The sequence below is a fragment of the Myotis myotis genome, unplaced genomic scaffold, assembly GCF_014108235.1.
Source record: "Myotis myotis isolate mMyoMyo1 unplaced genomic scaffold, mMyoMyo1.p scaffold_m19_p_17, whole genome shotgun sequence".
NCBI lineage: Eukaryota > Metazoa > Chordata > Mammalia > Chiroptera > Vespertilionidae > Myotis > Myotis myotis.
The window spans coordinates 15,996,707-16,011,111 of NW_023416321.1; positions in this window are offsets into that span (position 1 = coordinate 15,996,707).

Consider the following 14,405-nt stretch of genomic DNA (forward strand, 5'->3'; position numbering starts at 1 on the left):
TTCCTTTCTTTCTTTTCTTATTTTTTTTTTTTCTTTGCCGGTTAGTTTGTTAGGAAGGTACCTCCAGCTTGTTTCTCAGCAAGGCATAGAAGTTAACGTCAAAGTGGCTTTTGGAGTAAGAGGACTCAGGAGTTACTTGCAGCATCTCATTATGAAACTAGAACGGCAGCCCCAGAATCATTTGCTGCCCTGAAGTTTTGTTCTCACAGCTCTCTGGTGGCCCAATTGCCATCTTATTTAGAAATCAGGGACTAGCCTTACAGGATGAGCAAAGGCCTAGGTTTTTGTTTTGTTTTTAAATATATTTTATTGATTTTTTACAGAGAGGAAGGGAGAGGGATAGAGAGTTAGAAACATCGATGAGCGAGAAACATCGATCAGTTGCCTCCTGTACACCTCCTACTGGGGATGTGCCCATAACCAAGGTACATGCCCTTGACCGGAATCGAACCCGGGACCCTTCAGTCCGTAGGCCGACGCTCTATCCACTGAGCCAAACCGGTTAGGGCAGGCCTAGTTTTTAAAAACTGCAGATTCTAAGGCTAAACCTCAAACCAACAAGTCAGAACCGTTAGGGGTGGGACCTGGGACCCGGTGTGTGATTCTGACGACCTATGACTCCTTCCCTCCCCGAAGAGCCGAGGAGATTGTCTTGTCCCCTGGAAGCAAACAAGAACAAGGCCTCGGGAATAAGCCAAAGGCAACGCCTATGGAGAAGGGCTAAGTTCAGTGCGGCGCATACAACCGCATTGTGTTGGGGAAAATGCAAGAGAAAAGCCAGACTTGCCACCATTTTAAAAAACATGCTTTTATTGATTTCAGTTCCCTTTCCCTCTGGCCTGTTTCAAAACCCTCTGTGCATTTCCTACATAGGATTTAGGATTAAAGTAATTAAACAGCCCTGTAATTATTCGCTCAATAATATTAGAGCTGTGCTGCTCTGGGAGCGACCTGGGTGCAGAGCCAGCTATGCCTGACAGTGATTATGGGATGCACCAGCCTTTCCAAGCCTTGATCAGACGCCAAGGTCAGCTATTCTCAAAGGACCTTGCCTTGTCTACTGAATATGACGTTAGACTAGGGATCAGATGACTTCAGTTAAACTGCACCCCTCACTCCCATCACCTTGAACAAGTCATTTGACCTCCCTGATCTGCAACGAACGCGTTTGCAAAGTGAGAATTACTACTGCCCGCCCTTCGGAAGGACTGCCGTGGGGATGAATGAAATCACCTGGGAGGAGCTTTAGCTTCTGTGCACCAGGGGTGTTTCAAGACTGAGTATTTCATGCAACAAAATGAAAATGGAAAGATATCTGTGACAGCTAATTGCTTCCTTCAGGAAACCGTGTCTTCGGTTTCTTAGACACACTTATCATCTGACCCTATCCCTGGCCTAGACCTATCAGCAGAGCCAAGAGCAACCCGAACGGGGACTCATTCTGAGCTGTCAGGAAACGGGGTTCCGTTTCAGGAAAGAAAACAAATGCTCGTTTTGTTTCCGTCTCAGACGTGGTGCTGGGGTTTGATCACAAATCTGACCTTCACTTCACCCCCGAGGAATGTGTGGTGGATTCTTGTGAGAGTGTAGGTCCAGCATCCCATGACCTGGCCCTGGTGCCCCTTAGCCAGAGCCCGGGACCTCTGGAAGCCACCTGTGGGCTGTGACGTCACCCCTGGCCACAGACGACGGCTCTAGGAATGGGCAGAGTGCCTGAGGTTGTCTAATCAGACTGCCTCTTCCAGGGACCTGATAAAGGTCAGCCTCTCTCTGGACTGACGCTGTAAAGCTTTAACCCTGAAACAGCTTCCTCTTTGTGGCCATTAAAAGTGGGATTTGGGCCTGGCTGGTGTGGCTCAGTGGTTGAGCGTCAACCTATGAACCAGGAGGTCACAGTTCGATTCCAGTCAGGGCACATGCCCGTGTTGCGGGCTCGATCCCCAGTGTGGGGCAGGCAGGAGGCAGTCGATCAATTATTCTCTCTTATCATTGATGTTTCTATTCTCTCTCTCTCCACCTCCCTTCCTTCTGAAATCAATAATTATATATATATATCTATATATATAAAATTATATATATCTATATATATAAAATTATACATATATATAAAATTATATATATATGTATATATATATAGATATATAATTTTTTTTAAGTGGGATTTTGCCTTCCATTGACTCCCACCCCAACTCACAGGAGAGAATTTATCAATAGAGGTGAAACTCAAATCAAAACCCATTACCTATTTCTGGCTTTGGTCTCTCCCTCTTTTCCTCCCTTCCTGCCTCCGGTCGTTCTCTTTGTAATCATGCACATAAACAAAGAGGAAGATAAATTCACAAAGCACCCGTGCGTGTCATGAACAAATTTTCCCCACTGCTGTGCAAGTTAAAAAACCACACACAATAATAGGCTTTGTTATCCACACCCTCCGCTCTCCTCCAGCTGTTGAAAGTTTATAAGCCAACAAAACAAGGCTGCGGCCGGACAGAACAGCATGCAGAAGAAGTGGACGAATCGCCTCCCTGGCCAGCAGTGCACTTGGATACAATGGAGAACACGGCGTCGCTTTTTCTGGACACTTGAGGCTGCCTTTTTGTAGCCACCAATTTTGTTTAAAATCCCTGAGTCAACAATATGGAAAGTCCCCAAACAAGTATTTTCAGATAATGAGTCTCACGGCCAAGTTTCTGTGATAGCCTCCCTGCCCGACCCAACCTCCCCCGTGAGGAGCTGCAGCCAGCCTGGAGGGTGGGGTGGGAGGAGAATGAAGAAGTTGGCCAGAGAAAAGTGGAAAAGAAAGAAGAATCATTGTTCCTGGGCTTCTGAAGGCTTTCCTGCTCCTGGTTCCTTTTCTTCTTAAGTTACAGGACACGCTCCAGCCCTTCAAATAAATTCCCCGGTGTTTTGCTGACGTTGGCTTGAGTGAGGTTCGGATATTTGTAGCAGAAGAAGCCTAAGTAATACTGAGAGATGATACGTCTTCCCCACCCCTTTCCAATGAGGAAACTGAAGGTCAACGAAGGCCAGGCATTCATTGTACTAAGCTCTTAGCATGCATTATAGTATCTCATTCAAACATATAGCAATCCTACCATATACCCCTGTTATTTCACTGGAAAAATGGGTGAGGCTGAGTAGCTTGCCCAAGGTCAAGAGTATAGGAAGCGCCAGAGTTGGGGATTGAACATACGCTTTCTCACTCCAAAGCTGATGTCTTCACCACCACCCTCTGGGACACAGTAAAATGAACTTGCCGGCAGTGTTATCTCAATAACTGAATTACTTACCATTAGTTTATCTTGCCTCATTACAATCTCACATGGGTGGGCCATCAGTATGAGCCCCATTTGCAAAACCAGGACCCAGCACAGTTCCCAGGCGTGCTGTGTTACTCTCCTCCTTTCTTTAGCTCTGAATCTCCCCCCTCCCCCGTCTCCCCAGTTCTTTGTCAGAGAATGGGTGAAGCCGAAGAGAGAACAAATCTGAGGAATCGCTTTTAGGACAATGATAGTATCATTAAGCTGTTTATAGGGTGGCCCGGCCAGTGTGGCTCAGTTGGTTGAGCGTCGTCCCATGCACCAAGAGGTCGCCTATTCGATTCCCAGTTGGGGCACAACCTGGGTTGTGGGTTCAATTTCCAGTAGGGGGTGTGCAGGAGGCAGCCAATTGACGATTCTCTCCTCTGTCATGGATATTTCTATTTCTTTTTCCCTCTCCTTTCCTCTCTCTAGAAAAAAAAAACACGATAAAAAGATATAAAAAAGGTTTACAGGGTGAAAAATAGTCTAAACACACACAGATCTACCACGAATTACAGCTGGGAATTAATCTGGGCCTTAGATTGTGTCGCAAGGTAATATATTTCAAATATTAACTTATGTCCTCTCTTTTTTGGCCCTTCTATTTTTTTTAACAGCAAAGCTATTTTATGATTATTGATTCGGGGAATGATGTAGAGAAGAAAGCAAATGGGGAAAATATTTTTTCCTGTTTCTGAAGTATTCAAAGCCTAGGATGTTAGGGGCCTAGAAAGGTCTCTCCGCTTAGATAAATGTTTCTTGGAAAACATCTCAAATAAGAGGAAAGCCGTGTAGGAACCATACAAACCAGAACGAGGAAGTCTCTATGGTGACTTGCTGGGACCAGTGAGGAGGACAGATTGGGTGGCACGTGGCCCATGCAATGCCCTTGCAATAAACCAGGCTACGTTAACGAGCTAATACGTCCATGGAACATCTAGTTCCCCTACAATTTTTTAAAATATATTTTTATTGATTTCGGAGAGGAAGGGAGAGGGAGAGACAGAAATATCAGTGATGAGAGAGAATCACCCATCGGCTGCCTCCTGTACGCCCTCTACTGGGGATCAAGCCCACAACATGGGCATGTGCCCCGACCGGGAATCAAACCTTGACCTCTTGGTTCACAGGTTGACGCTCAACCTCTGAGCCACACTGGCCTGGCGTAGTTTATGTGATACATAATACAACCCTAGAGCAGGAAGAAACCTCACATGAACTGAAATTAAGTTTTTACCGCCCTGGGGAAGAGGGGCTTGAAATAGAAATTAGACTGAATTTCAAAAATCCAAGTTGTTTCTCTTGTGCCTCACGCGTCTGGGCTGGGATTCACCCCCTGACAACTTATACCGTTGGCTGCAGCCCAGGAGAGCATCCCTGGCAGAACCCTGTCTCCAAGGGAATCTGGAGAAAGGATGGAAAGGAAGAGGCTCCGGGTCACAAGTGGTGGAGACTCCTGAGCAGCAAAAGGGCCAGGCCACGCTTCGCTGCCAGCTCAGCTCACATAAAAGGACACGTTGTCTCTTGATCGTCATCCCAGAGCAGGGACGTCAAACCATTTCGAAACACTTCTTTCTTAGGGAAAGGGCCAAATGTTACATAACGTGACAGACCGGTTGGCAGCCCGAGGCCCGAGGCGAAGACTGAACCCGCTCCAAGGGTATCAGGAACCCTGTTTCCCTGGAAACGATGGGCTGTGCCTTCGGACTCTGTGACCTTGAGGCCATTGTTTGCATTTCTCTTTGAGAGGCGCTGCGGATGCTCCCTCTGTGGCCACAGATGAGGGGAGGGAGAACTCCACAGTCACACGTGGGCTGAATCGGCTTCCCTTTGATTGACGGCCGAACACCCTGTTTCACTGTCACGAGCTGGGATCCAGCTTCCTGCACACTCTGAACTCAAGGGGTGCCTTGGAGACAGCGCAAGCGACTGAGGGCAAGAGAGGTGCCTCCTGCAGTAGCAGTAGGTTCTTGGTCTTTTTTATTGAAAGCGCGGTCCAAGGACCTGTAGGAACAGAACCATCACCTGGGCGCTTGTTAGAAATGCCGGACCGTGGGCCTCGCCCCAAGGCGGGCCCAGAGGACTTTTCAGGGCAGTGAAAAGACTCTGTATGATTTTATAATAGTGGGTATATGTCACCATGCACTTGTCCGAACCCAGGGGATGTAGAGCACCGAGAGTGAACCCTCAGGTAAACTGGATTTGGGTGATTCTGATGTGTCCATGTAGGTTCATCAATTGTTAACAGATCTACTCTGGTGAATGATGTTGACGATGGTGAAGGTTGTGTGCGTGTGGGGGCAGGGGTGTATGGGAAATCTCTGTATCTTTCCCTCAGTTTTGTTTTAAACCCAAAACTTCTCTAAAAAATATAAAGTCTTAAAAAAAAAAAAATGAGGTCCCCAACTGCTCCAGGCGGATTCTTTGTGAAGGCAGCTGTGTAAAATCAGAGCAGGCGCCTGGAGCAGAGGGCAGGCCCTGGAGTTAAACCGCCTGAGTTCAAATCCAGCCCTCGTTGCTTATTAGCTCTGGGGCTTTCAGCAACATGCTCTCTGGGCCTCAGTTTCCTAACCTGTAAAGTGGGACAATGGTGATAATAATGGATTTAGTCCCCAGGGTCGCTGTAAGGATTTGATGAAACAACATAAATAAAACATTTAGCATAGTGCCTGGTACACTGAGCCCACAATAAATATTAGTATTTTCTCCCTAGCTGGTTTGGCTCAGTGGATAGAGCATCGGCCTGCAGACTGAAGGGTTCCAGGTTCAATTCCGGTCAAGGGCACGTACCTCGGTTGCAGGTTCCCGGTTCTGTCCGGGTGTGCGTAGGAGGCAACCAATCGATGTGTCTCTCTCACATCGATGTTTCTCTCTGTCTCTCCCTCTCTCTTCCACTCTCTCTAAAAATCAATGGAAAATATCCTCAGCCAAGGATTAACAACAACAACAAAAATTAGTATTTTAAGAGGAAGTGTTTTGTGTTTTGAACACCTAACAAAGGTACCGAAACCGTCTTGGAGATGCCTTCCATGTTCTTTCTTTTCAGCTGCAGAAGACACAGTGACTGATCCTAACTGCTTCCGACGGGTCCATGTAAGTGGTGGGCAGTGCTGCCAGTTCTTGGAGGGAATGGCGTACATCACTGTTTCTCCAACTGTATTCATCCCACTCTTCACTCTCTTTAAAAAAATCATTTCCACACACAACCCATATGTTTTATTTTCATTTAAATCAATTTACAATGAATTTGTTTTTTTAAAGCCACATCCTAAGCAATAGATAACGTCTATGAAGTCAGTAGTTGTGTTTCTTTAATCCACATTGAAGTGGGGCCGTAACCATGGAAATAAAAACATCCACACACATATCAAACGTTACTGAGAGCTCCAGGAAGCCCCTCCTCCTCCTCCTCCTCCTCCTCCTCCTCCTCCTCCTCCTCCTCCTTCTTCTTCTTCTTCTTCTTCTTCAATCCTCACCCGAGGATATTTTCCCATTGATATTCAGAGAGAGTGGAAGAGAGAGGGAAAGACAGAAACATCGATGTGAGAGAGACATCGATTGGTTGCTTCCTGCAGAAGCCCCGACCAGGGACCCTGGGCCGGGGAGGAGCTCGCAACCAAGGTAGTGCCCTTGACTGGAATCGAACTCGGGACCCTTCGGTCCGCAGGCCAAGGCTCTATCCACTGAGCCCAACCGGCTAGGGCCCCTCCATTCTTACATGAGCGTTTTATTAACTCCCAGCTGCAGCTCCGAAGGTTTCGACCTCACATCTCTCCACCCAAGTGATTTGAGCAAAACCTTTTGGCTTCCCGCTCATCCAGCCCAGCTGGGGACCGGAGTCACCCAGTGACTTGCCCAGGATAACCGAGCTCGCAGGCAGAAAGAGGGGCCCCAGCTTTTCTCAAATACAAGCGGGGGCGGCGTCCTGACTGTCCGCAGCCACACCGCCTCCTCGCTCGGTGTCCTCTGTCTTGTCCCTGTGACTGTTTCGAGCCCCCTTCCTTCCACATCCCTGTGCTGGCTGGCTCAGACCACAGAGCAAGAAGTGATCATTTCTAAATGCCATGGCTTTCATTTCGCAGTTTGCCAACGTCAGAAGGGCCCGATATCTTTGGGCGTTACCAGGGTTTTTCTCACATTCCCAGAGCAATGGCTGGCTTTTCTCCTGCCCTCCTGCTTGTCACAAAGCACATTTCAAAGGAGGAGTCTCACGGGCCAGATTCCATTCCCCTTAAATATGTGAGGCTGCTACGAAAGGAATGCATGAGCGCGCTCCCACCAGGGACAGCCTGCAGCCCAGTTGTTGCTTCTCCGCGAATTTTCCGGCAATATTCTGGCCATCCTCGGCAACGTTCACTGATGTCCGAGGAAGGAGGACAAATGTGCAGCATCGCTCTGCTCTGCTCCGCACCCAGCGTGATAATGTGGGTGGACGTGGTGTTACCCACAGTCAGGTCGGTTCAGGAAATATTTTCTGAGGGTGCCAGGCAAACTATGAGTGTCAAATGCGGCGAGGTCACAGGACAGATCTGGCATCTGGCAGCCCTCAGCAAAGAGGGAGGTGTCTTTGCAGTAGGGTCGGCCCATGAAAGTGTTCAACTTGTGTTTGTCTAAATCATACATTCTGGAGGGGGGCGTCTAATGGCCCGCGGGGGAGTAGAAATGGTTGTTGGAGGTGAAAATATTGTGGCCATTACGTCGCTCAATTCTATCCAACAAAATCGTATTCTTTAGGGAGAAGTTTAATCTAACTAATTTAAGTAATTAATTTAATTTAATCATTTAAGTTTAATTTTTTTCTTGGCATGGGGTGATAATGGGAAAAAATGGTAAAGAAACACTGATGTGAATGATCTGTATTTCCAAGGTGCTTCTCTGTTGACCTAGCAATTCTGTTTCTATGATCTCTCCCGGAGGAAGAGTCTCCGAAAGAGGCATGTGTGCAAAGTTGCTGACTGCATCGTCTTTTAAAATAGTGGAGAGACCTCCCTGGCCAGTTTTCTCAGTGGTTAGAGCATCGGTCCTCAGACCGCAGGGTCAAGAGTTCGATTCCTGGTTAAGGGTGCGTACCTGGGTTGTGGGTTTGTGCGTGCGAGAGGCAACCAATCAATGTGTCTCTCTCACATTGATGTTTCCCTCTCTCCCTCCCCTCTGCTCTCTCTAAAAATCAATGGAAAAAAATATCCTCGGGGTGAGGATTAAAAAAATAAATAAATAAATAAAATAGTGGGACAAGCTAAATGTCCATCAATTGGAAATGGTTGAAAACCTACGGTGCATCCGTAGTATGAGATACTATATGTCAGTTGAAAGGAATGAGGTAAATCTAGAAACAGAGAAATTGACATGGAGAGGAGTTCAGGTTATATTATTGGGTAGAAAAAGCAATCTGCAGAATATATATGCATGATTACATTGATATCAAAACAAACACCCAACTGATCTGTGTCTCCATATGCAAATGTTATGTATGCAAATGCAAAAGAAAATAAAAGTAAGGGTATCTGCCAAAGTGGTAAACCCTGCCAGGTTACCTCTGGGGAGGGGGATGCATTGGATGGTAAAAGAGGTACACCCAGGTTTGTTTTACATGACAATGGTTGTGATTTGGGTTGTATATGTTATGACCCCAAATGGAATCTTAACTGATACATCAAATTATTATCAACGTATAGCTAAGCCCTGTCAGAGAAGATAATAAAAGGCCATAGGAGAGCCATGGAAGTGGGAGAAATCTCCCAGAAGGAGTCCATAGAATCGGGGAGAAGAATAAAAAGAGATTTCAGGGGAACCTCAATACGAGAGACAATTCAGCTAATGAGGCTTGAAGAGTCAGAAAATTGAAAGATGGTGTCAGCCCTAGGGCTATGCCACTCAGATCCCTTTCAAGAAAAGACTTTCCCTGCCCTGGCCAGGTGGCTCAGTCAGCTGGAGTGTTATCCGGTACACCGATAAGGTTGTGGGTTCAATCCCTGGTCAGGGAACATATGGGAGGCAACTGATCGATCTCTCTCTCTCTCTCTCTCTCTCTCTTCCCTTTCTCTCTCTCTAAAAAACCAATAAACATATCCTCATGTGAGGATAAAAAGAAATAAAAATCTATAATAATAAAAGCACAATATGCTAATTAGACCGGATGTCCTTCCAGACGACCTTCTGGACGAAGTTGGGGCTGTGAGGGAAGCCTGGGTACCAGGTACCAAAGGGAAGGCAGTGCTGGCAGCCGGGGGAAGGAAGGCCTACTCTTGCACAAATTTCGTGCATCGAGACTCTAGTAACTAAATAAAGGACTCACTGTGAGGAGTGTAGTTGATTGACAGCCTCCAGCTGTTACCTCCATGATGGTCCACCTCAGCTTCTAAGGCTGTGCGTCGAGTAAGGCAATGGTAGCTAAGATCACTTCTGGTTAGGACAGCCCTGCCAGTGACCGAGCAAAGCATGGCACAAAGCTCCCCCACACAGGCCTCCCCTAACAGGCCCTCTTTGCTCCAGACTATGCATTGGGCTGATAGAGATGGTCACACCTGCTGGCACTGAGATAGCCCCTTGGCCCGGTACATCTTCCGCACGGCTCACTCATTTCAGCATCTGCTTTCCAGACAACCCAACTGGCGCAGAGGATGTTAAAAGGCTCCATGAGTTAACACGTATTATTTGACTTGGTTAAATAAACATTTAATAAGCACTAAAGTGAAGAGATAGGAGGTTAATGTTTCTTCAATGAAAACTACCAAATACAAACCCAAATTGCCAAATACAGGTATTCCTACTCAAAGCAATTCACTTCCCAAGTCATGTGCTCAGCCCTTCCTGGGATTTTCATTTCTGCTAACCCAGAATATAACCACATTTCATCCATAGTCCCTCCAAATGTTATCCATTTTTATTGTCTTACTTGCCTCTTAAATTTATCTTGCAATCAAATATTATGTAGAGAAAGTAAACAAGGATGAACTAACAAAACACGGGTAAAGGATTTTATTCAAGCCCTTTGTGGATGTCACTACTGATTATTTTCCAGATTCAGCTATATTATAGCATAAACCACAATCTTTCAACACATAACTGCATATGGCAAAAGCTCTGTACAATCAGGTGACCTTGTAAGGCAAGTACTAAACCTGTTCCCAGAACATAGTGGCCAATAGAATTAATTGAAAAGATTCTTGTTTCTGAGAATCTAACCATTTATTTCACAAAGACAGAGGTACATTTTCTCTTACTTCCTTTTACGTCATTTAACCCACATTAATCTTCCAAGAAAAGCATGCATATCTGTTGTCATTTCCTTCTTATAAGAAAAACAGCAAAGCAGATAAAAATCTGCTCTCCCCAATGCTAGAGAGCCGGTAGCACTGGTATACTAATGTAACATTCTAATGTTTTTGTTTGAGGGTCAGCAAACTGCCACCCACGGGCTTAATCTGGCCCACCACCTGTTTTTATAAATAAAGTTTTATTGGAACACAGCCATGCTCTTAGTTTATGTATTGTCCATGGCTGCTTTCCTACTACAACAGCAGAGCTGAGTCATTGTAAAAGAGACCATCTGGCCTAGAAAGTCTAAAATACTATCAGAAAAAAATTGCCAACTTCTGTCTTAGTTTAAAAAGTATGGCATGTTTTTGCATTTCTATTTATCCATTCTTTATTATTCATTCATAACATTCTAACTGACATCTTAACATGTTAACATTATCTATCTATCTATCTATCTATCTATAAAAGCTTAAGCTACTGTTACGACTGGTCGCCCGCTTGACTGGTCGACCGGTTGCTATGACGTGCACTGACCACCAGGAGGCAGATGCTCAATGCAGGAGCTGCCCCCTGGTGGTCAGTGCACTCCCACAGCCAATCTTCTGCGGCCAGCCAACCTCCCGTGGTCCCTCCCCCCAGCTGGCTGGCCCTGATGGCTCCGATGGGGACTGGGTGAGATGGCCCCGATTGGCCCAAATCACCAGCTAGGCTGACGGACCCCACCCGTGCACGAATTCGTGCACTGGACCTCTAGTTGTGAATAAGTGTTGATCTGAAATCAGCAATGATTTTTAAAGATAATGAACGCTCTCATTTTCCTTTAATAGGTGGTTATTATTTTTAGTAAACCGAATTTTAAAAAAATTATCTCCTACCCAGAAGACAGAATCTTGAGTAGAGCACTTGATAGTCACCCATGTTTCAGAGTAACTTTAAATGTCAAGAACAACAAGATTAGTCCTCAAAAGAAACTGGAAATAAAACATCTATGGCTTTAAGGGAAATAAAAAGGTAATTACGTCCTGATCCCATGTGACCCTTTCTTTCCTTTTGGAAAGATTGCCTCTCTACATAACAACGATGATAGCCTTTCAACGTGCTTTCGATCCTCGGATCTTTGACGTACAGACCCTCCTCGGTTAGAGGAGCAACAGCTTCCTAGGAATTCATCAAAGATATCATGAGAACAGGAGTTGGGGGAGGAGGCGGTCTGCAGTGAAAGGCAAGCAGGGAGATTCCAGACTTGGTCAGCTGCTGCAGAGGTGGGGCTACCCAGGCCACAAGTTTGCTCAACTCAGATGCCCAGGAGGCTAAGTGTGGAATTCTAGTTACCAGCTTCCCTGTGTCCAGCGCTCGGCTGGGAACTCTTCCGGGTCCCCCTTGGGCATAAATGAACATAGGTCCCCAGTGATGCATGGGCCCCTCCTGAGCGTCTTGGTTTCTCTACTCTCTCCTTCCCGAGGCAGGCACAGTTATGTGCGTTGATGTGAATTGTGGGCTCAACCATACCCTCAGGACAATGAAATCAGCAGGTCTCAAGGTGGGCCCTCATTTTTCATATGGCAAGTACTTTTTTGTTTTGTTTTGTTTTGGTTAATCCTCACCAGAGGATACTTTTTCCATTGATTTTTTTAGAGTGAAAGGGAGGGAGGAGAGAGGGAGAGAAAGAGAAAGAGAAACATCAATGTGAGAAAGACACATCGACTGGTTGCCTCCCTCCCACAACCCAGGCGCGTGCCCTTGACCGGAATAGAACCCAACACCCCTTGGTCCCTGGGGCCGGTGCTTTAACCACTGAGCAACAACAGCGCAAGCAAGTACTTTTTTACTTCAAAAAAGATGTTTACATGAAATCATAAAAATACTGGTAAGCAAACAAACAAACAAAAAGAGAGAGAGAAAGAGAAAAAACAAAATTCTTATTACCTACCAATCCTACCACACAAGGAAGCCACTGTAAAATATTGCTGTGTATTTATTCATACAGTAGTGGCTTGAATGGGGGCTCACCTACCCCCTCAAAAGATATGTCGATGTAATTACATTAAGGATCTCAAAGTGAGGTCATCCTGAATTATCTGGCAGGCCCTAACACCCATGGTGAGAGTTCCTCTAAGGAGAAGAAAACCCACAGACAGAGGAAACGGCCATGCAGTGAGGGAGGCAGGGTTTCTACAGATGAGGCCACAAGCCAAGGAAAGCCTGCGACCTCCAGAGGGAGCCCTGGCGTTCAGACTTCAGGTGTTCGGAATTATGAGAGAATAAATTCAGTAGCTCTAAGCTGCCAAGTGTGTGGCATTTTGTTACAACAGCCCCAGGAGGCAGAAACAATACATTTGTTCAGTAAATATTTATCGAATAACTATGAGCCACATGCCAAGGCGTTGATGAATAAGACACCAAGCTTTTCCGTTTTCTCTGCATACATAGAAATATATGTCTAAGTATATTTTAATGAGTCATTAAAGTTATTAACACACAATTTTCACCTCATAATATAATAATAAATAAATCTGGCTTCGCCTTGGAGACGGCCACATTTTGCTCAAGCAGTCCTTAATTTTTGACTTGAGCTTGTTTCCATTTTTTATACCGCAAGAACCATTCTTTATCTAAATCTTATGCACACCTTTAAGTATGTCGTTACCTTTTAAAAATGGAATTCTGAAGTCAAAGTCTCTGCCAGTTGTGAATGTATTGTGTCTCAGCTCCAAACTGACCCTTCCTTCCGCACGCAGCTCTGAGAACCAGGAGCTGAATGGATGGGCCCTGCAAACATTTCTCCTCCACCAGTTGGCACAATGACAGGCTTTGTCAATAGAGGGCGCCATAGGAACACTGCAACCCAGTGGTGGCAGGAAGGCATCCTGGGTCCCAGTCCTCCATTTTTCATGCAGCATGGAAGCCCAGCAGCCCCCCCAGGCCTGTTCCAACCCCCCTCTGGGGCCACACTCCCCCACACAGGGTAGCAGTTTCCCCAGTAGCTCTGGCCATGGCCTCAGGCATCTGTCTCCCCTTCCCATGGGCACATGGCCTCCTACGTGGAAAGTTGCTTCACCACCTCTGGCTGGGTTCCCAGTGGCAGACACGTGGTCCTCAAAGAAGCCTAAATCTCGACCTTGGGCTGCGGTGTTGGAACCCTCTGAGTCCTTGATTCCTCACTGTCCACTTCCCAGCCTACAAGTAATAGCTTCGTTTTGCACGTGCTAACTTCTGGATCTTTTAGAGCTGTTACTTTCCCTCAACAATTATTTTGATAAAATTTTTCTTATTCAAATAACTGGCACCTATTCAATCTCCTGACTGACCCTGACTGACATCAAATCTAAATGTGTTTACGTTTCCAAATTAACTTTCGGAGCCATGGCTCCAATTTCAAATTCCTTCCCAAGTCCTAGCCAGTTCTGAATATTTTCATTCATTTGTAGCAATGAAAATATGATAAGAAAGAAGTTATCCCTTTCAATTGTTTCCATTTGCATTCCTTTAATTACTAATAAGGTAGAGGGAAAACTGTTCAATTAGACAATATATTGAAAGGAGTTGTAACCAGCCAACAGTGGCTACCTCTAGGGAAGGAACTGAGAGAGGGAGAAGGGGAGGGGGGGGTGTCCCACTTTTTACTCTAAAATGTTGCACAGTGTCCAAGTATTACACAAAGATGAAATATTTGTGTATTGTTCATATAACTAAATACACATGCATCATGAAAGGGGCAGCCGAGCCCTCTGGCCACACACGCGTGCTGCGGCTCAGAGTTGCCTTCTTCAGCAGAGCTGAGCAATCAAAAGGAAATGAGGGAGGCCCTAGCTGGTTTGGCTCTGTGGATAGAGCATTGGCCTG